The sequence below is a fragment of the Scyliorhinus torazame genome, chromosome 4 (assembly GCF_047496885.1).
Source record: "Scyliorhinus torazame isolate Kashiwa2021f chromosome 4, sScyTor2.1, whole genome shotgun sequence".
NCBI classification, from domain to species: Eukaryota; Metazoa; Chordata; class Chondrichthyes; order Carcharhiniformes; family Scyliorhinidae; genus Scyliorhinus; species Scyliorhinus torazame.
Window position 1 is genome coordinate 333336750 of NC_092710.1, and position 19736 is coordinate 333356485.

A 19736-nucleotide genomic window follows, 5' to 3' on the forward strand; every position below is an offset into this window, starting at 1 on the left:
CTTCAACTGACCCCGGCTACTCCTGCTCACTCCTCGACCCCCCCCATGTGGGGAACTCCCATCCGCCTTGCGCCTGTCTTCCTGCCTTATTCTTTCTGGTGCGGGAACATCCCTTTACCTGACCCGCCTCTTATGGCGCAGCTCCCTTTCCCCTCCCCCTCCCCTTCCCCATTCTCCAACTATGTCCCGTCTTTCCCCCCTCACCGGCGCCCACATTTCCCCAATGTCTCCCCCCTTCCCTGTTTACTTCTCAATTAACTTCCACCGTAACATTAACAATAACATTTCCTGCAGCATCAGTCCCTCAGTTCCGATCCAATTTCTCTTCTTTGATGAAGGTCCATGCTTCCTCCGCTGTCTCTCCTGATACGTGACCCATAGTCTTGCCGGCTGCAGCATCCCGAACTTCACCTTCCTTTTATGCAACACCTCTTTGGCTCGGTTGAAGCTCGCCCTCCTTCTCGCCACCTCCGCACTCCAATCCTGGTATACCCGTACCACTGCATTCTCCCATCTGCTACTCCGCACCTTTTTAGCCCATCTCAGGACCTCTTCTCTATCCTTAAGGCGGTAAAATCGCACGATTATCGCCCTGGGTGGTTCTCCCGCTTTTGGTCTTCTCGCCGGAATCCGATTTGCCCACTCCACCTCCAAGGGGCCCGTAGGGGCCTCAGCACCCATCAGTGAGCTCAGCATCGTACTTGCGTACGCTCCACAGTCCACTCCTTCCACACCCTCAGGGAGACCCAGTATCCGAAGGTTCTTCCTTCGCGCTCCATTTTCTAGGGCTTCGATCCTTTCAGTACACTTTTTATGAAGTGCCTCGTGCGTCTGTGTCTTAACCGCCAGGCCCAGGATCTCGTCCTCAATATCTGTCACCTTCTGCTCCACCACACGGAGCTCTGTCTCCTGGGTCTTTAATGTCTCCTTGAGCCCCTCAATTGCCTGTAGCAACGGGGTCAGCACCTCCCTCTTCAGCAGCTCCACGCACCGTCTCACAATTTCATGCTCAGGCCCCCATGTCGCCTGCGCTTTCTCCGCCGCCATCTTGTACTTCTCTCTTTCTGACCCTTTGGTCGACGATTCCTCGCGCTGCAGCCGCCGCCGCCGGTTTTTTCCTCCTTCGTTTGGGGGGGACTCCCTTCTCACACGCCCCACACCGGGTTGCGTCGTCGAAAAATTCCCCGTTGGGGCTCTTAAAAGAGCCCGAAGGTCCGTCGGAGCTGGAGCCGCCGAAGCGTGCGGCTAGCTAGGCATCACCGCAACCGGAAGTCCCTTCAGTGGTCTTGATGAGGTCTTTTCACAGTTGTTCCCTCTGCTGCTAGAATTCACCTTTGATACAGGCCCTCAGGTCAGCTTGCAGCTTTAAGCTTGCCCTTCCCCCGCCTGCATGCTGGAAGAGGCCCTGTTTATCCTGTAGTTGCAGCCAAATCTTTCACTGTTTCTGCGTGTGTCTGGCAACCAAGAGACATACCCTTCCTGGGGGACACTGTCGGGGGAATATTGCCGCCTTCTTCCCACACCGGGAAATGTCAAACAAATGCCGTGGGGGCCCTGTAAAAGAGCCCAAAAGTCCGTTCCAAGCAGGAGCTGCCGAATATGCGACCTAGCTATGCATAGCCGCACCCGGAAGTCGCATGCCAAATTTCTTTAGCTTCTGTAGGAAGTAGAGACGTTTTTGGGCTTTCTTGACTGTTGCACCAACGCGAGTGGACCAGGACAGACTGTTGGTGATGGTGACCCCCAGGAACTTAAAGGTATCGATCATCTCTACTTCGGAGCCATCGATGTAAACAGGGGCGCTTCCTGAAGTCGATGATCAGTTCCTTGGTTTTACTAACATTGAGAGAGAAGTTCTTTTCGGTACACTATGCAACCAAGTGATCTATCTCCCTTCTGTAGTCTGACTTGTCGTTGTTTGAGGTACGACCCACCACAGTTGTATCATCTGCAAACTTATAGATTGAATTGGAGTCAGATCTTGCCACACAGTCGTGTGTGCGTGTGAATAGGGAGTACAGTAGCGGACATCCTTGCGGGGCCCCGGTGTTGAGGACTATTGTGGAGGAGGTGTTGTTACCTATCCTGACAGATTGCAGTCTGTTGGTGAGGAAGTCAAGATCCAGCTGCACAGGGAGGGGTTAAGTCGAAGATTGCAGAGTTTAGTTATTAGTTTTGTCGGGATAATGGTGTTGAAGGCGGAGCTGTCTATGAACAGCAGTCTCACATAGCTGTCCTTGTTGTCGAGGTGTTCAAGTGTTGATTGTAGGCCCAGTGAGATAACATTTGCTGTGGACCGGTTGCGATGATAGGCGAACTGCAATGGATCGAAACCGGCTGGGAGGCTGGCATTGATCTGTCTCATGACTAGCCGCTCGAAGCATTTCATGATGACAGATGTCAGGGCCACCGGTCGGTAGTCGTTGAGGCAGGCTACCTTGTTCTTCTTTGGTACTGGTACTATGGCGCTCTTCTTGATGGAGGTGGGAACCTCGGACTGAAAAAGGGTGTTGTTGAAGATGTCTACGAATACACTCACTAGCAAGTCTGTGTAGGCTCCGTGTGCTCGCCCAGGTTCCCCATCGGGGCCTGTCGCTTTCTGCAGGTTCACTTTCAAGAAGACAGCTCGTACGTCTGAGGCTGTAATAGTGGGTATGGGTCTGTCCAGGGCTATTGGGGCGGGTGGCACTGATGTAATGGCTGACTGTTCAAAGCGGGCATAGAATTTGTTCAGTTTATCGGGGAGGGATGCTCCAGCCCCAGAGATTCCACCCGGCCTTGCTTTGTAGCCTGTGATCTCGTGCAAGCCCTACCATAGATGTTGTGGATTTGTGTCGTTGGCCTGGGACTCTAGTTTGGTCCGGTATGGTCTTTTGGCGTCCCTTTATGTAAGTCGTACTTGGATTTCTTGCATAGGAACCTGCCATTATCATGTATTCCTTTGCCTTGTTTGTCCTGCCTCAGTGCATCACCTCACACTTATCTGGATTGAATTCCATTTGCCACTGATCAGCCCATCTGATCAACCACAAACAGCAAGGGCCCCAACACTGATCCCTGCGGGACCCCACTGAACAGGACCATCACTCTCTGCTTCCTGCCACCCGACAATTTTGGGACCAATTTGCCAAATTTTCTTGGATCCCATGGGCTCTTACCTTTACTATCAGTCTCCCATTTGGGACCTTATCAAAAGCTTGAAGTCCAAGTGGACTGTGTCAAATGCATTGCCTAAACACCTGGTTACATCTTTGAAAAGTTCAATCAAGTTGCTGACTGATGTTGATTAATCCCTGCCTCCCCAAATGCATATTAATTCTATTCTTCAGAATTGTTTCCAATAGCTTTCCCACCACTGTTAGACTGACTGGCCTGTAGTTTCCTGGTTTATCCCTTCCTCCCTTCTTGAATAATGGTACATTGGCTATCCTCTACTCCTCTGGCACCTCTCCTGTGGCCAGAGGGGAATTGAAAATTGGCTATTTCCTCCCTTGCCTCACTCAACTGCCTGGGATACATTTCATCTGGCCCTGGAGATTTGTGCCAGACCACTCAGAACCTCCTATCTGCTGTGTGCTCTGTTTCACAGAGACATGGCTCACCCCCGCCTCACGGACTGTGCCATACAACCTGAAGGCCTCTCAATTCATCGTGCGGACCGCACCGCGTCATCAGGCAAAGTGAAGAGTGGAGGGGTTTGCCTCCTCATCAACTCCTCCTGATGTGGCGACCCTGGCGGCCTACTGCTCTCTGGACCTGGAATGCCTGACCGTGACGTACCACCCATACTATCTTCCACAGGCGTTCACTTCAGCCATTATCACAGCGGTCTGCATCCCACCCCAGGCAGAGGTGAAGGCGGCGCTGGACGAACTGTGCAGTTATAAACAACTACAAAACAGAACACCCAAACAAGAACAAAGAAAAGTACAGCACAGGAACAGGCCCTTCGGCCCTCCAAGCCTGCACCGACCATGCTGCCCGTCTAAACTAAAATCTTCTACACTTCCGGGGTCCATATCCCTCTATTCCCATCCTATCCATGTATTTTCAAGATGCCCCTCCTTTTTTTTTTTACAAATAATTTTTATTAAGGTTTTCATGAAATATCAATAACAAAATGAAAAAGGAACCCAACAGGGTTAAGTACAAAACACAGTCTAGAAAAGCAACCCTCCATACCCCTCTCCCCCCTGTACATAAATAACAAATTAACATTAACACCCCGACTTAACACAACCGGTATATACACCCCTTCAGACCCTCCAGTGTAAATAACGAGAACAAAAATAAAAATAAAGTAAAGTAAACCCCCCCCGAGTTGCTGCTGCCATTGACCAATGTCTACCGTTCTGCCAGGAAGTCTAAGAACAGTTGCCACCACCTAAAGAACCCTTGTACCGACCCTCTCAAGATGAATTTCACCCTCTCCAACTTAATAAACCCCGCCATATCGTTGATCCAGGATTCCACGCTTGGGGGACTCGTATCCTTCCACTGAAGAAGAATCCTTCACCGGGCTACCAGGGACGCAAAGGCCAGAATTCTGGCCTCTTTCGCCTCCTGCACTCCCGGCTCCTCTGCCACCCCAAATATTGGGAGCCCCCAGCCCGGTTTGACCCTGGGTCCTACCACCCTCGACACCGTCCTCGCTATGCCCTTCCAAAATTCCTCCAGCACTGGGCACGCCCAGAACATATGGGTGTGATTTGCTGGGCTCCCCGAGCACCTAACACACCTGTCCTCACCCCAAAAAAACCGGCTCATCCTTGTCCCGGTCATGTGTGCCCTGTGCAGCACCTTAAACTGTATGAGGCTGAGCCTCGCGCACGAAGAGGAAGAGTTCACCCTCCCCAGGGCATCTGCCCACGTCCCTTTCTCAATCTCCTCTCCCAACTCCTCCTCCCACTTGCCTTTCACCTCCACCACCGAGGCCTCCTCCTCCTCCTGCATCACCTGGTAAGTTTCCGAGATCTTCCCCACTCCAATGCCCCCCCCCCCCCCCCCCCCCCCCCCCCCGAGAGCACCCTGTCCTGCACTGTGTGTGGCAGCAGCCGCGGGAATTCCACCACCTGCCGCCTGGCAAACGCCCTTACCTGTAAGTACCTGAAGGTGTTCCCCGGGGGGAGCCCATACTTCTCCTCCAGCTCACCCAGGTTCGCGAACTTCCAGTCCACAAACAGGTCCCCCAAACTTTGTATCCCTGCCATGTGCCACCCCGAAAACCCTCCATCTGTTCTCCCTGGGACGAACCGGTGGTTCCCCCGTATTAGGGTCCACACCGAGGCCCCAGCTTCCCCCCCCCCGTGCCGCCTCCACTGCCCCCAGATTTTGAGGGCAGCCACCACCACCGGGCTCATGGTGTCAAGATGCCCCTTAAACGTGACTATCGTCCCTGCTTCCACCACCTCCTCCGGCAGCGAGTTCCAGGCACCCACTACCCTCGGTAAAAAAACTTGCCTTGGAGACCATATTCATCGTACCAGGGACTTCAACCAGGCCAACCTCACGAGTGTACTGCCAAAATTCAACCAGCACATCTCCTATCCCACCAGGGGCGACAAGAGTCTTGACCACTGCTACTCAAAAATCAAGGGCGCCTACCGTTCCATCCCCCGACCGCACTTTGGGAAATGAGACCATAAGACGGTGCTCCTTCTCCCGGCATACAAGCAGAAACTCAAGCGGGAGAATCCAGCTAAGAAGGTCGTGCAGTGCTGGTCCGAGGAAACAGAAGAGCTCCTACGTGACTGCTTGGAGACAGTGGACTGGTCCATATTTAAGAACTCAGTGACCAACTTAAATGAGTATGCCAACACAGTCACAGACTTTATCAGCAAATGTGTGGACAACTGCGTGCCAAAGAATTCAGTACGTACATTCCCCAACCGGAAACCATGGCTCAATCGCGAGATTGACTCCCTACTGAAGGACAGGTCTAGGTGTTCAAGTCAGGCGACCCTGACCGATACAAGAAATCTAGGTATGACCTCTCCAAAGCTATCCAAGATGCCGAGAGAATATCAGACAAAGCTAGAGTCAAAGACTAGCGTTACAGACTCTTGCCGGTTGTGACAAGGCCTAAACAACATAACGGGCTACAAAGCGAAGCCAAGCTGTATCTCCAGCAGCAGTGCACCCCTCCCCGATGAACTCAACGCATTGTATGCTCGGTTCGAGCAGGAAACCAACGATCCGCTGTCGAGTTCCCCAGCAGCCCCGGACACACTCATACCCACAGATTCCAAAGTCAGATCGGCTTTCCTGAAAGTGAACCCTCAGAACGGGATTCCTGGTCGTGCATTAAGAGCCTGCGCAGACCAGCTGGCAGATGAGTTCACGGACATCTTTAACCTGTTCCTACTCCGCTCTGAGGTCCCCACCTGCTTCAAGAAGACCACCATCACACCGGTGCCAAAGAAGAACGTGCCTCAATGACTACTGTCTGGTGGCCCTGACTTCAGTTGTAATGAAGTGCTTTGAGTGGTTGGTCATGATGCGCCTCACCTCCATACTCCCAGAACGCCTTGATCCACTGCAAGTTGCATACCACCGCAACCAGTCCACAGCAGACGCCATCTCCCTGGCCCTACACTCAGCCCTAGAGCATCTCGACAACAAGGACTCCTACAGCAGACTCCTATATATTGACCACAGCTCCACCTTCAACACCATAATCCCAGCCAAGCTCTCATCAAAGCTCCAAAATCAAGATTTGGCTCCTTACTCTGCAACTGGATCCTCGAATTTCTAACCCACAGACCACAATCAGTAAGAATAAACAACAACACCTCCTCCACAATAGTCCTCAATACCGGGGCCTCTCAATGCTGCGTACTTAGCCCCCTACTATACTCCTTGTACACACACGACTGCGTGGCAAAATTTGGTTCCAACTCCACCTACAAGTTTGCTGACGATACGACCATAGTAGGCCGGATCTTGAATAACGACGAGTCAGAATACAGGAGGGAGATTGAGAACCTAGCGGAGTGGTGCAGCGACCCAATCTCTCCCTCAATGCCAGCAAAACTAAAGAGCTGGTCACTGACGTCAGGAAGCCAAGTACTGTACACACCCCTGTCAGCATCAACGGGGCCGAGGTGGAGATGGTTAGCAGTTTCAAATTCCTAGGGGTACACAGCTCCAAAAATCTGTCCTGGTCCACCCACAGCGACGCTACCACCAAGAAAGCACAACAGCGCCTATACTTCCTCAGGAAACTAAGGAAATTCGGCATATCCACATTAACTCTTACCAACTTTTATAGATGCACCATAGAAAGCATCCTATCTGGCAGTATCACAGCCTGGTACGGCAACTGCTCGGCCCAAGACCACAAGAGATTTCACAGAGTCGTGAACACAGCCCAGTCCATCACACGGACCTGCCTCCCATCCACTGACTCCATCTACACCTCCTGCTGCCTGGAGAAAGCGGGCAGCATAATCAAAGACCCCTCCCACCCGGCTTACTCACTCTTCCAACTTCTTCCATCGGGCAGGAGATACAGAAGTCTGAGATCACGCACGAACAGACTCAAAACAGCTTCTTCCCCGCTGTTACCAGACTCCTAAACTACCCTCTTATGGACTGACCTGATTAACACTACACCCTGTATGCTTCATCTGATGCCGGTGTTTACGTAGTTACATTGTGTACCTTCTGTTGCCCTATTATGTATTTTCTTTTCTTTTCATGTACTTAATTTGTTGAGCAGTTCGCAGAAAAATACTTTTCACTGTACCTCGGTACACGTGACAATAAACAAAACAAAACAAAACAGATCATGGGGGTTGGGTTGGGACCGTGTCCACTGGGGACAGTCTTTGGGGTTATGGACTTTCCGGAGCTTCTTGAGGGGAAGAGATCTGACGTCCTGGCCATCGCTTCTCTTACTGCCCGGCGACACCACCTAGGGCTTCGGTATGATTGGGGACTTGGCAGAATTTCTGAGACTGGAAAAAATTAAATATGTCATTAGGGAGTCAGAGGAAGGGTTTAACTCCAGATGGAAGCCATTCATTGCTTTCTTCAAAAGATCTATTTGTGGCCATGTTTGCAATATATTTGAGTGTTATTTTATGCGTCTGTGAAATTTTGTTGCAGTGTTTTGAATAAAAATATATTTCAAAACAACATGGGTTTGTCAAGGGCAAAATTTGTGTGGCAAATTTAATTGAGATTTTTGACGAGGTGACACAGGCACACAGGCAGTAGTAGTAGTGGTGTGCATGTTGTATATTTGGACTTTCAGAAAGCATTTGACACATGGCAGGTTGGTTAGCAAGTTAGAAATGTTTGGGATTGATGGGTCCTTGGCAGCATGGATTAGACGTTGGCTGAGAGATAGGAAACAGAGGGTAGGTATAGATGGACATTTCTCAGGCAGGAGACAAGTTGAAAGTGGTGTTCCCCAAGTTTCAGTGTTGGGATCCTTGCTTTTTCTGATATATATATATATAAATCATTTTGAAGTGAGTGTTGAGGGCAAAGTCTCTAAATTTGCACATGATACTAAGCTAGGGAGAAGAGTGAATTGTGAGGATGACGCTGAGCGGCTTCAGAGGGACATTGACAAGTTGGCCAAATGGGCAGACACTTGGCAGATGAATTTCAATGCAGAGAAATGTGAGGTAATGCATTTTGGGAGAAGGAACATGGGGAGACAATATAGGCTCAATGGTACAACTTTTTCTTTTTAAATTTAGAGTACCCAATTCATTTTTCCACTTAAGGCCAATTTAGCGTGGTCAACCCTATACATAGAATTTACAGTGCAGAAGGAGGCCATTCGGCCCATCGAGTCTGCACCGGCCCTTACAAACAGCACCCTACTGAAGCCAAGGTATCTACCCTATTCCCGTAAGCCAGTAACCCCCCACTCAACATTTTGTGGACACTAAACGCAATTTAGCATGGCCAATCCACCTAACCTGCACATCTTTGGACTGTGGGAGGAAATCGAAGCACCCGGAGGAAACCCACGCAGACACGGGGAGAAGGTGAAAACTCCGCACAAACAGTGACCCTGCCGGGATCGAACCTGGGACCTCGGCACTGTGAGGCTGCAGTGCTACTCGCTGCGCCACCGTGCTGCCCTTCAATGGTACAACTTTAAGGGGAGTATAGGAGCAGAGGGACTTTGGGGTTCAAGTGCATAATTCTCTGAAGTTGGCCAAGCTTCCTTGGGTTTATAAATAGAGGCATAGAGTATAAAAGCAAGGAAATGATGCTACCTCTACAAATCATTGGTCAGACCATTTCTGGAATTGTGTTCAGTTCTGGGCACCTTTTTAAGGAAGAATATTAAAGCCCTGGATAGAGTGCAGAGGAGATTTACGCGAATGATACCAGGAATGAAGAATTTTTAAGCTTGTGATCTTTTAGAGCAGAAGATTAAGAGGTGACCCTTTTGAGGTGTTCAAAATTAAGAACAATTTTGGCAAGGTAAAGAAGGATATTATTTGGTTTCCATTAATTGGTATGTCAGGGACCAGGGGTCACAATTTCAAGATGGTCAGCAAGAGAGTGAGGAGTGAGATGAGGAGAAACATCTTTACTCAGAATTGTTGGGGTTTGGAATGTGCCGCCTGGGGGAGTGTTGATTTTGATTTGATTTATTGTCACATGTACCAAAGTACAGTGAAAAGTATTTTTCTGCGGTTGAGGGAACGTACACAGTACATATATAGTAGACAAAAAGAACAATCAACAAAGTACATTGACAAATGGTACACCGACAAACATTGGTTACAGTGTGGAACAAGGGGCCAAACAAAGCAAATACATGAGCAAGAGCAGCATAGGACGTCGTGAATAGTGTTCTTACAGGGAACAGATCAGTCCGAAGGGCAGTCATTGAGGTGGATTCCATGAGAGGTTTCAGAAGAGAGCTGGATATATATTTGAAAGTGATGAATTTAAAGGGCTACAGAGATAGGGCTGGGGAATGGAACCACCCTGATTGCTCTTTTGGGAGTTGGTGCAAACACAAGGAGCTGAATGGCCTCCTTCTGTGCTGTAAAATTCTATGATTCTACATAGATCAAAGGATATGGGGGGGGGGGGGGGGTGGGAGGCAGGTTCAGGCTATTGAGTCGGATGATCAGCCATGATCATAATGAATGGCGGAACAGACTCGAAGGGCCGAATGGCCTCCTCCTGCTTTTATGTTTCTATAACAGTTTCACACTTCATCTAACCGGCTCAAGGACTTCCGGGTGCGGCTATGCAGAGCTAGGTCGCATATTCGGCAGCTCCTGCTTGGAACGGACTTTTGGGCTCTTTTACAGGGCCCCCACGGCATTTGTTTGACATTTCCCGGTGTGGGAAGAAGGCTGCAATATTCCCCCGACAGTGTCCCCCAGGAAGGGTATGTCTCTGGGTTGCCAGACACGGCAGAAACAGTAAAACATTTGGCTGCAACTGCAGGATAAACAGGGCCTCTTCCAGCATGCAGGCGGGGGAAGGGCAAGCTTAAAGCTGCAAGCTGACCTGAGGGCCTGTATCAAAGGTGAATTCTAGCAGCAGAGGGAACAACTGTGAAAAGATCTCATCAAGGCCACTGAAGGGACTTCCGGTTGCGGTGATGCCTAGCTAGCCGCACGCTTCGGCGGCTCCAGCTCCGACGGACCTTCGGGCTCTTTTAAGAGCCCCAACGGGGAATTTTTCGACGACGCAACCCGGTGTGGGGTGTGTGAGAAGGGAGTCCCCCCCAAACGAAGGAGGAAAAAACCGGCGGCGGCGGCTGCAGCGCGAGGAATCGTCGACCAAAGGGTCAGAAAGAGAGAAGTACAAGATGGCGGCGGAGAAAGCGCAGGCGACATGGGGGCCTGAGCAGGATGAAATTGTGAGACGGTGCGTGGAGCTGCTGAAGAGGGAGGTGCTGACCCCGTTGCTACAGGCAATTGAGGGGCTCAAGGAGACATTAAAGACCCAGGACACAGAGCTCCGCGTGGTGGAGCAGAAGGTGACAGATATTGAGGACGAGATCCTGGGCCTGGCGGTTAAGACACAGACGCACGAGGCGCTTCATAAAAAGTGTACTGAAAGGATCGAAGCCCTAGAAAATGGAGCGCGAAGGAAGAACCTTCGGATACTGGGTCTCCCTGAGGGTGTGGAAGGAGTGGACTGTGGAGCGTACGCAAGTACGATGCTGAGCCCACTGATGGGTGCTGAGGCCCCTACGGGCCCCTTGGAGGTGGAGTGGGCAAATCGGATTCCGGCGAGAAGACCAAAAGCGGGAGAACCACCCAGGGCGATAATCGTGCGATTATCGGATGAGTGCCTTAAGGATGAGAAGAGGTCCTGAGATGGGCTAAAAAGGTGCGGAGTAGCAGATGGGAGAATGCAGTGGTACGGGTATACCAGGATTGGAGTGCGGAGGTGGCGAGAAGGAGGGCGAGCTTCAACCGAGCCAAAGAGGTGTTGCATAAAAGGAAGGTGAAGTTCGGGATGCTGTAGCCGGCAAGACTATGAGTCACGTATCAGGAGAGACACCATTATTTCGAGACGGCGGAGGAAGAATGGACCTTCATCAAAGAAGAGAAATTGGATCGGAACTGAGGGACTGATGCTGCAGGAAATGTTATTGTTAATGTTATGGTTGAAGTTAATTGAGAAGTAAATTGGGAAGGGGGGAGACATTGGGGAAATGTGGGCGCCGGTGAGGGGGGAAAGACGGGACATAGTTGGAGAATGGGGAAGGGGAGGGGAAAGGGAGCTGCGCCATAAGAGGCGGGTCAGGTAAAGGGATGTTCCCGCGCCAGAAAGAATAAGGCGGGAAGACAGGCGCAAGGCGGATGGGAGTTCCCCACACGGGGTGTCGAGGAGTGAGCAGGAGCAGCAGGGGTCAGTTGAAGTCAGCTGACTTACGGAAGTAATATGGGGGAGCAATCATGCTAGAAAGAGATCTAGCGGGGAGGGGGGGAGGGAGGGGGAGGGACAACTGGGTTGCTGCTGCAGAAATCCAAAAGGAAATGGCTAAAGAGTGGGTGGGCGGGGATGGTGTGCGACGCTGGGGGAGCGAGCGGGACCGCGGAGGCGGGATATGGGACTGGCCTAGAGAAGGTAATGGCTAGTCGACACGGGAGGGGGGCAGGTAGCCCCCTAGTGAGGCTGATCACGTGGAACGTGAGAGGCCTGAACGGACCGATAAAAAGGGCCCGAGTGCTCGCGCATTTGAAAGGACTAAGGGCAGACGTGGCTATGCTCCAAGAGACGCACCTAAAGGTGGCGGACCAAGTTAGGCTAAGGAAAGGATGGGTGGGACAGATGTTCCACTCAGGACTGGACGCAAAGAATAGAGGGGTGGCCATTTTGGTGGGGAAACGGGTAGCATTTGAAGCAAAGAACATCGTAGCAGATAGCGGAGGTAGATATGTAATGGTGAGTGGCAGGCTGGAGGGAATGGAGGTCGTGTTGGTTAATGTGTATGCCCCAAACTGGGACGATGCGGGATTTATGAGACGGATGCTGGGGCGTATACCGGACCTGGAGGTAGGAAACTTGATTTTAGGAGGGGACTTTAATACGGTGCTGGACCCGGGGCTAGATAGATCCAGCTCAAGGACCGGAAGAAGGCCGGCAGCGGCCAAGGTACTTAAGGGGTTTATGGACCAAATGGGGGGAGTGGATCCATGGCGATTTCTTAGACCTTCTCCCATGTCCATAAAGTGTACTCCCGGATAGATTTTTTTGTTTTGGGAAGGTCGTTGATCTCTAAGGTGGAAGAAGCTGAGTACTCAGCCATAGCGGTTTCGGATCATGCCCCACATTGGGTGGACCTGGAATTAGGAGAGGAAAGGGAGCAGAGAACACTCTGGCGATTAGATGTGGGACTGATGGCGGATGAGGGAGTGTGTGCAAGAGTGCGGGGGTGTATTGAGAGATACCTGGAGGTCAATGACGACGGCGAGGTCCCTGTGGGAGTGGTATGGGAAGCACTAAAAGCGGTGGTCAGAGGAGAGCTGATCTCCATCGGGGCCCACAAAAGGAAAACAGAGGCCAAGGAAAGGGAAAGATTACTGGGGGAGATTTTAAGGGTGGATAGGGAATTTGCAGAGACCCCGGAGGAGGAATTGTACAGGGAGAGGAGACGACTCCAGATGGAATTTGACCTTTTGACCACCAGAAAGGCGGAGGTACTGTGGAGGATGCACAGGGGAGGAGGTATGAATATGGGGAAAAGGCTAGTCGCCTGTTGGCTCATCAATTGCGAAAGAGGGCAGCAGCGAGAGAGATAGGAGGAATTAGAGACGAAAGGGGAGACACGGTGCGAAGGGCAGGAAAGATAAATGAGGTGTTCAAGACCTTCTATGAGGAACTGTATAGGTCTCAACCCCCAGAGGGAGAGGAGGGGATGCGGCAGTTCCTGGACCAATTGAGGTTCCCGAAAGTGGAGGAGCGGGGGGTGGTAGGCCTGGGGGCACCGATTGGGGTGGACGAGGTTATTAAGGGACTGGGAAGCATGCAAGCAGGGAAGGCCCCAGGACCAGACGGGTTCCCGGTGGACTTTTACAGAAAATATGTGGACAAGTTGGCCCGGTTGATGGTGAGGATGTTCAATGAGGCCAGGAAAGGGGGGACTCTACCCCCGACGATGTCGGAGGCGACGATATCGTTAATTTTGAAGAGGGATAAAGATCCGTTGCAGTGCGGGTCCTATAGACCCATTTCATTATTGAACATGGACGCCAAATTGTTGGCAAAGGTACTGGCATCGAGGATAGAGGACTGTGTCCCGGGGGTGGTGCACGAAGACCAGACAGGGTTCGTAAAAGGGAGACAACTGAATGTTAACGTGCGACGACTATTAGGGGTGATAATGATGCCCCCAGTGGAGGGGGAGGCAGAGATAGTGGCGGCAATGGATGCAGAGAAGGCATTTAATAGGGTGGAGTGGGAGTATTTATGGGAAGTGTTAAGGAGGTTTGGGTTTGGGAACGGGTTTATTAGCTGGGTTAGACTTCTTTATGGGGCTCCAACGGCAAGAGTAGTTACAGGTCGACATAGATCGGAGTATTTCCGACTATATAGGGGAACAAGACAGGGATGCTCGCTGTCTCCATTGTTGTTCACGTTGGCAATTGAACCTCTGGCCATGGCGTTGAGAGACTCCAGGAAATGGAGAGGGGTGATTAGAGGGGGAGAAGAACACCGAGTCTCGTTATACGCGGATGACCTATTGTTATACGTGTCGGACCCAGCGGGGGGGATGATAGAGGTTATGCGAATTATGAGGGGGTTCGGGGATTTCTCGGGGTATAGGCTAAACATGGGGAAGAGTGAATTATTTGTGATACATCCAGGGGACCAGAGTAGAGAGATAGAAGGCTTGCCTCGAAGGAAAGTGGAAAGAAACTTCCGATACCTGGGGATTCAGATCGCTAGGAGCTGGGGAACCTTGCACAGACTTAATCTGACACGGTTGGTAGAACAAATGGAGGAGGACTTCAAGAGGTGGGACATGCAGCCTCTATCGCTGGCGGGCAGGGTGCAAGCAATTAAGATGATGGTCCTCCCGAGGTTCTTATTTGTATTTCAATGTCTCCCTATACTAATCACCAAGACCTTTTTTAATAAAATAGACAGGAGCATCACGAGCTTCGTGTGGGCAGGGAAAGTTCCGAGAGTAAGGAGGGGGTTCCTTCAGCGTAGTAGGGACAGAGGAGGATTGGCACTACCGAACTTGGGCGATTACTATTGGGCCGCCAATGTGGCAATGATATGTAAATGGATGATGGAGGGTGAGGGAGCGGCATGGAAAAGACTGGAGAGAAAGTCCTGTAAAGGGACGGGTTTAGAGGCGCTGGTGATGGCGCCGCTACCAATCTCACCTAAAAAGTTTACCACAAACCCGGTGGTGGCGGCAACATTGAATATCTGGGGACAGTGGAGGCGACAGAGAGGGGTGCGGGGAGCCCTTGTGGGGTCCCCAATCAGGAACAACCATAGGTTCGCCCCAGGAAGAATGGATGGAGGATTTCAGAGCTGGTACCAGTTGGGAATTAGGAGGGTGGGAGATTTATTTATAGATGGGACTTTTGCGAGCTTGGGAGCATTGGAGGAAAAGTATAAGTTGCCCCGGGGGAATTTCTTGAGATATAGGGCGTTTACTAGACAACAGGTGAGGGAATTTCCGTTGCTCCCGACACAGGGGATACAGGACAGGGTGCTTTCAGGGGTGTGGGTCGGAGAGGGCAAGGTGTCAGAGATTTACCGAGAGATGAGGGAAGAGGGGGAGGAGTCGGTGGGCGAACTAAAAGGAAAGTGGGAAGAAGAACTAGGGGAGGAGATAGAGGAGAGTATGTGGGCTGATGCCCTAAGCAGGGTAAATTCCTCTTCCTCATGCGCCAGGCTTAGCCTGATTCAATTTAAGGTGCTACATAGAGCACACATAACGGGAGCAAGATTGAGCAGGTTCTTTGGCGTGGAGGACAAATGTGGGAGGTGTGGCGGGAGCCCGGCAAACCACGCACATATGTTTTGGGCGTGCCCGGCACTGGAAGGGTATTGGAAGGGAGTGATGGGAGTGATTTCGCGGGTGGTGAAGGCCCGGGTCAAACCAGGCTGGGGGTTAGCTCTATTTGGAGTTGTGGAAGAGCCGGGAGTGCAGGAGGCGAAAGAGGCCGACGTTGTGGCCTTTGCGTCCCTAGTAGCCCGGCGCAGGATCCTACTCATGTGGAAGGAGGCGAAACCCCCCGGACTGGAGGCCTGGGTAAATGATATGGCGGGGTTCATTAAACTGGAGCAGATAAAGTTTGCCCTGAGAGGATCGGCTCAAGGGTTCACCAGGCGGTGGCAGCCATTTCTCGACTACCTAGGGGAACGTTAGAGGGAAGACAGATGACCAGCAGCAGCAACCCAGGGGGAAGGGGGGGGGTTTAGTTTAGTTTAGGTCAAAGATAAAGGGGTTTTGTTACTTGTGTATTGTTAAAAATTTCTGTATTGTTATTGTTGCGTTTGCTTTGTAAGAGGGGAAAAATGGTTGTTTGGGAAAAAAATTTCAATAAAACATATTTAAAAAAAAAAATCTAACCGGCTCAAGAACGAACCTGTACAAATATTATCCACTTTTAATAGCAATGATTCGAGGCTGAGCAGCCCAGAGTTAAACCACCAGATTCATTTCACAGTAATGTCTGGCAAAGCGGAGCGTATATATCCCCATTCAATTCCAAAACAGTTAGGAAAAACAAAATAAAGTGCCTTACAGTGTCAACAATAGAGCAGGCGTTTCTCCCTTTCCATGGTGGAGTCTTGGATAATGCAATGTATTTCTCATTCCACGTGCTGGACAAGCTTCCTTCTGTTGGGAGACAAAGACACTGGACTCAAACTATCTCAGCACCCTTTCTTTTTTTTAAATATTTTCCTTTTTTTCAAATTTTAGAGTACCCAATTCATTTTTTTTCCAATTATGGGGCAATTTAGCGTGGCCAATCCACCTATCCTGCACATCTTTTGGGTTGTGGGGGCGAAACCCACGCAAACACAGGGAGAATGTGCAAACTCCACACGGACAGTGACCCAGAGCCGGAATCGAACCTGGGACCTTGGCGCTGTGAGGCCGCAGTGCTAACCCACTGTGCCACCGAGCTGCCCTCCTTCACCCTTTCTTATTGAGGCCTGGCAAATGCATATAGTTGAGATGCACAGAGAGCGAGGGGAGAGAGAGAGACACACAGAGAGCGAGGGAAGAGAGGCAGCACAGAGAGCGAGAGGAGAGAGAGACGCACAGAGAGAGAGGGGAGAGAGAGCCGCACAGAGAGCGAGGGGAGAGCCCACAGAGAGCGAGGGCAGAGAGACGCACAGAGAGCGAGGGCAGAGAGAGACGCACAGAGAGCGAGGGGAGAGCCCACAGAGAGCGAGGGGAGTGAGAGACGCACAGAGAGCGAGGGCAGACAGACGCACAGAGAGCGAGGGGAGAGAGAGAGACGCACAGAGAGCAAGGGGAGAGAGAGAGACGCACAGAGCGAGGGGAGAGAGAGACGCACAGAGAGCGAGGGGAGTGAGAGACGCACAGAGAGCGAGGGGAGAGAGAGACGCACAGAGAGCGAGGGGAGAGAGAGACGCAGAGAGAGTGAGGGGAGAGCCCACAGAGAGCGAGGGCAGACAGACGCACAGAGAGCGAGGACAGAGAGAGACGCACAGAGAGCGAGGGCAGAGAGAGACGCACAGAGAGCGAGGGGAGAGCCCACAGAGAGCGAGGGCAGACAGACGCACAGAGAGCGAGGGGAGAGAGAGTCGCACAGAGAGCGAGGGCAGAGAGACGCACAGAGAGCGAGGGGAGAGAGAGACACACAGAGAGCGAGGGGAGAGAGAGTCGCACAGAGAGCGAGGACAGAGAGAGACGCACAGAGAGCGAGGGGAGAGAGACGCACAGAGAGCGAGGGGAGAGAGAGCTGCACAGAGAGCGAGGACAGAGAGAGACGCACAGAGAGCGAGGGGAGAGAGAGACACACAGAGAGCGAGGGGAGAGAGACGCACAGAGAGCGAGGGGAGAGAGAGACACACAGAGAGCGAGGGGAGAGAGAGACGCACAGAGAGCGAGGGGAGAGAGAGACGCACAGAGAGCGAGGGGAGAGAGAGCCGCACAGAGAGCGAGGGCGGAGAGAGATGCACAGAGAGCGAGGGGAGAGAGAGACGCACAGAGAGCGAGGGGAGAGAGACGCACAGAGAGCGAGGGGGGAGAGAGACGCACAGAGAGCGAGGGGAGAGAGAGACGCACAGAGAGCGAGGGGGGAGAGAGACGCACAGAGAGCGAGGGGAGAGAGAGACGCACAGAGAGCGAGGGGAGAGAGAGAGACGCAGAGAGCGAGGAGAGAGAGACGCACAGAGAGCGAGGGCGGAGAGAGATGCACAGAGAGCGAGGGGAGAGAGAGACGCACAGAGAGCGAGGGGAGAGAGAGACGCACAGAGAGCGAGGGGAGAGAGAGACGCACAGAGAGCGAGGGGAGAGAGAGACGCACAGAGAGCGAGGGGAGAGAGAGACGCACAGAGAGCGAGGGGAGAGAGAGACGCACACAGAGAGCGAGGGGAGAGAGAGACGCACAGAGAGCGAGGGGAGAGAGAGAGACGCACAGAGAGCGAGAGGAGAGAGAGACGCACAGAGAGCGAGGGGAGAGAGAGACGCACAGAGCGAGGGGAGAGAGAGACGCACAGAGAGCGAGGGGAGAGAGAGACGCACAGAGAGCGAGGGGAGAGAGAGTCGCACAGAGAGCGAGGGGAGAGAGAGACGCACAGAGAGCGAGGGGAGAGAGAGACGCACAGAGAGCGAGGGGAGAGAGAGACGCACAGAGAGCGAGGGGAGAGAGAGACGCACAGAGAGCGAGGGGAGAGAGAGACGCACAGAGAGCGAGGGGAGAGAGAGACGCACAGAGAGCGAGGGGAGAGAGAGAGACGCAGAGAGCGAGGAGAGAGAGACGCACAGAGAGCGAGGGCGGAGAGAGATGCACAGAGAGCGAGGGGAGAGAGAGACGCACAGAGAGCGAGGGGAGAGAGAGACGCACAGAGAGCGAGGGGAGAGAGAAACGCACAGAGAGCGAGGGGAGAGAGAGACGCACAGAGAGCGAGGGGAGAGAGAGACGCACAGAGAGCGAGGGGAGAGAGAGACGCACACAGAGAGCGAGGGGAGAGAGAGACGCACAGAGAGCGAGGGGAGAGAGAGAGACGCACAGAGAGCGAGAGGAGAGAGAGACGCACAGAGAGCGAGGGGAGAGAGAGACGCACAGAGCGAGGGGAGAGAGAGACGCACAGAGAGCGAGGGGAGAGAGAGACGCACAGAGAGCGAGGGGAGAGAGAGTCGCACAGAGAGCGAGGGGAGAGAGAGACGCACAGAGAGCGAGGGGAGAGAGAGACGCACAGAGAGCGAGGGGAGAGAGAGACGCACAGAGAGCGAGGGGAGAGAGAGACGCACAGAGAGCGAGGGGAGAGAGAGACGCACAGAGAGCGAGGGGAGAGAGAGTCGCACAGAGAGCGAGGACAGAGAGAGACACACAGAGAGCGAGGGGAGAGAGAGAGACACACAGACAGCGAGGGGAGAGAGAGTCGCACAGAGAGCGAGGGGAGAGAGAGACGCACAGAGAGCGAGGGGAGAGAGAGTCGCACAGAGAGCGAGGGGAGAGAGAGTCGCACAGAGAGCGAGGGGAGAGAGACGCACAGCGAGGGGAGAGAGAGACGCACAGAGAGCGAGGGGGGAGAGAGATGCACAGAGAGCGAGGGGAGAGAGAGACGCACAGAGAGCGAGGGGAGAGAGAGACACACAGAGCGAGGGGAGAGAGAGACGCACAGAGAGCGAGGGGAGAGAGAGACGCACAGAGAGCGAGGGGAGAGAGAGACGCACAGAGAGCGAGGGGAGAGAGAGAGACACACAGACAGCGAGGGGAGAGAGAGTCGCACAGAGAGCGAGGGGAGAGAGAGTCGCACAGAGAGCGAGGGGAGAGAGAGTCGCACAGAGAGCGAGGGGAGAGAGAGAGACGCACAGAGAGCGAGGGGAGAGAGAGAGACGCACAGAGAGCGAGGGGAGAGAGAGTCGCACAGAGAGCGAGGGGGGAGAGAGACACACAGAGAGCGAGGGGAGAGAGAGACGCACAGAGAGCGAGGGGAGAGAGAGACGCACAGAGAGCGAGGGGAGAGAGAGCAGCACAGAGAGCGAGGGGAGAGAGAGACGCACAGAGAGCGAGGGGAGAGAGAGACGCACAGAGAGCGAGGGGAGAGAGAGACGCACAGAG

General features: G+C 52.8%; 1 protein-coding gene across 1 annotated transcript in view; it reads right to left on the bottom strand.

Moving 5' to 3' along the window:
- The window catches only part of lin9 (lin-9 DREAM MuvB core complex component), a 119340-nt gene extending 103080 nt beyond the window's left edge, over nt 1–16260 (bottom strand). The window contains exon 1 of the mRNA XM_072500221.1: nt 16218–16260. The gene's annotated coding sequence lies outside the window, so the exon portion shown is untranslated. The remainder of the gene's footprint in view (nt 1–16217) is intronic.
- Nucleotides 16261–19736: the final 3476 nt, after the last annotated feature.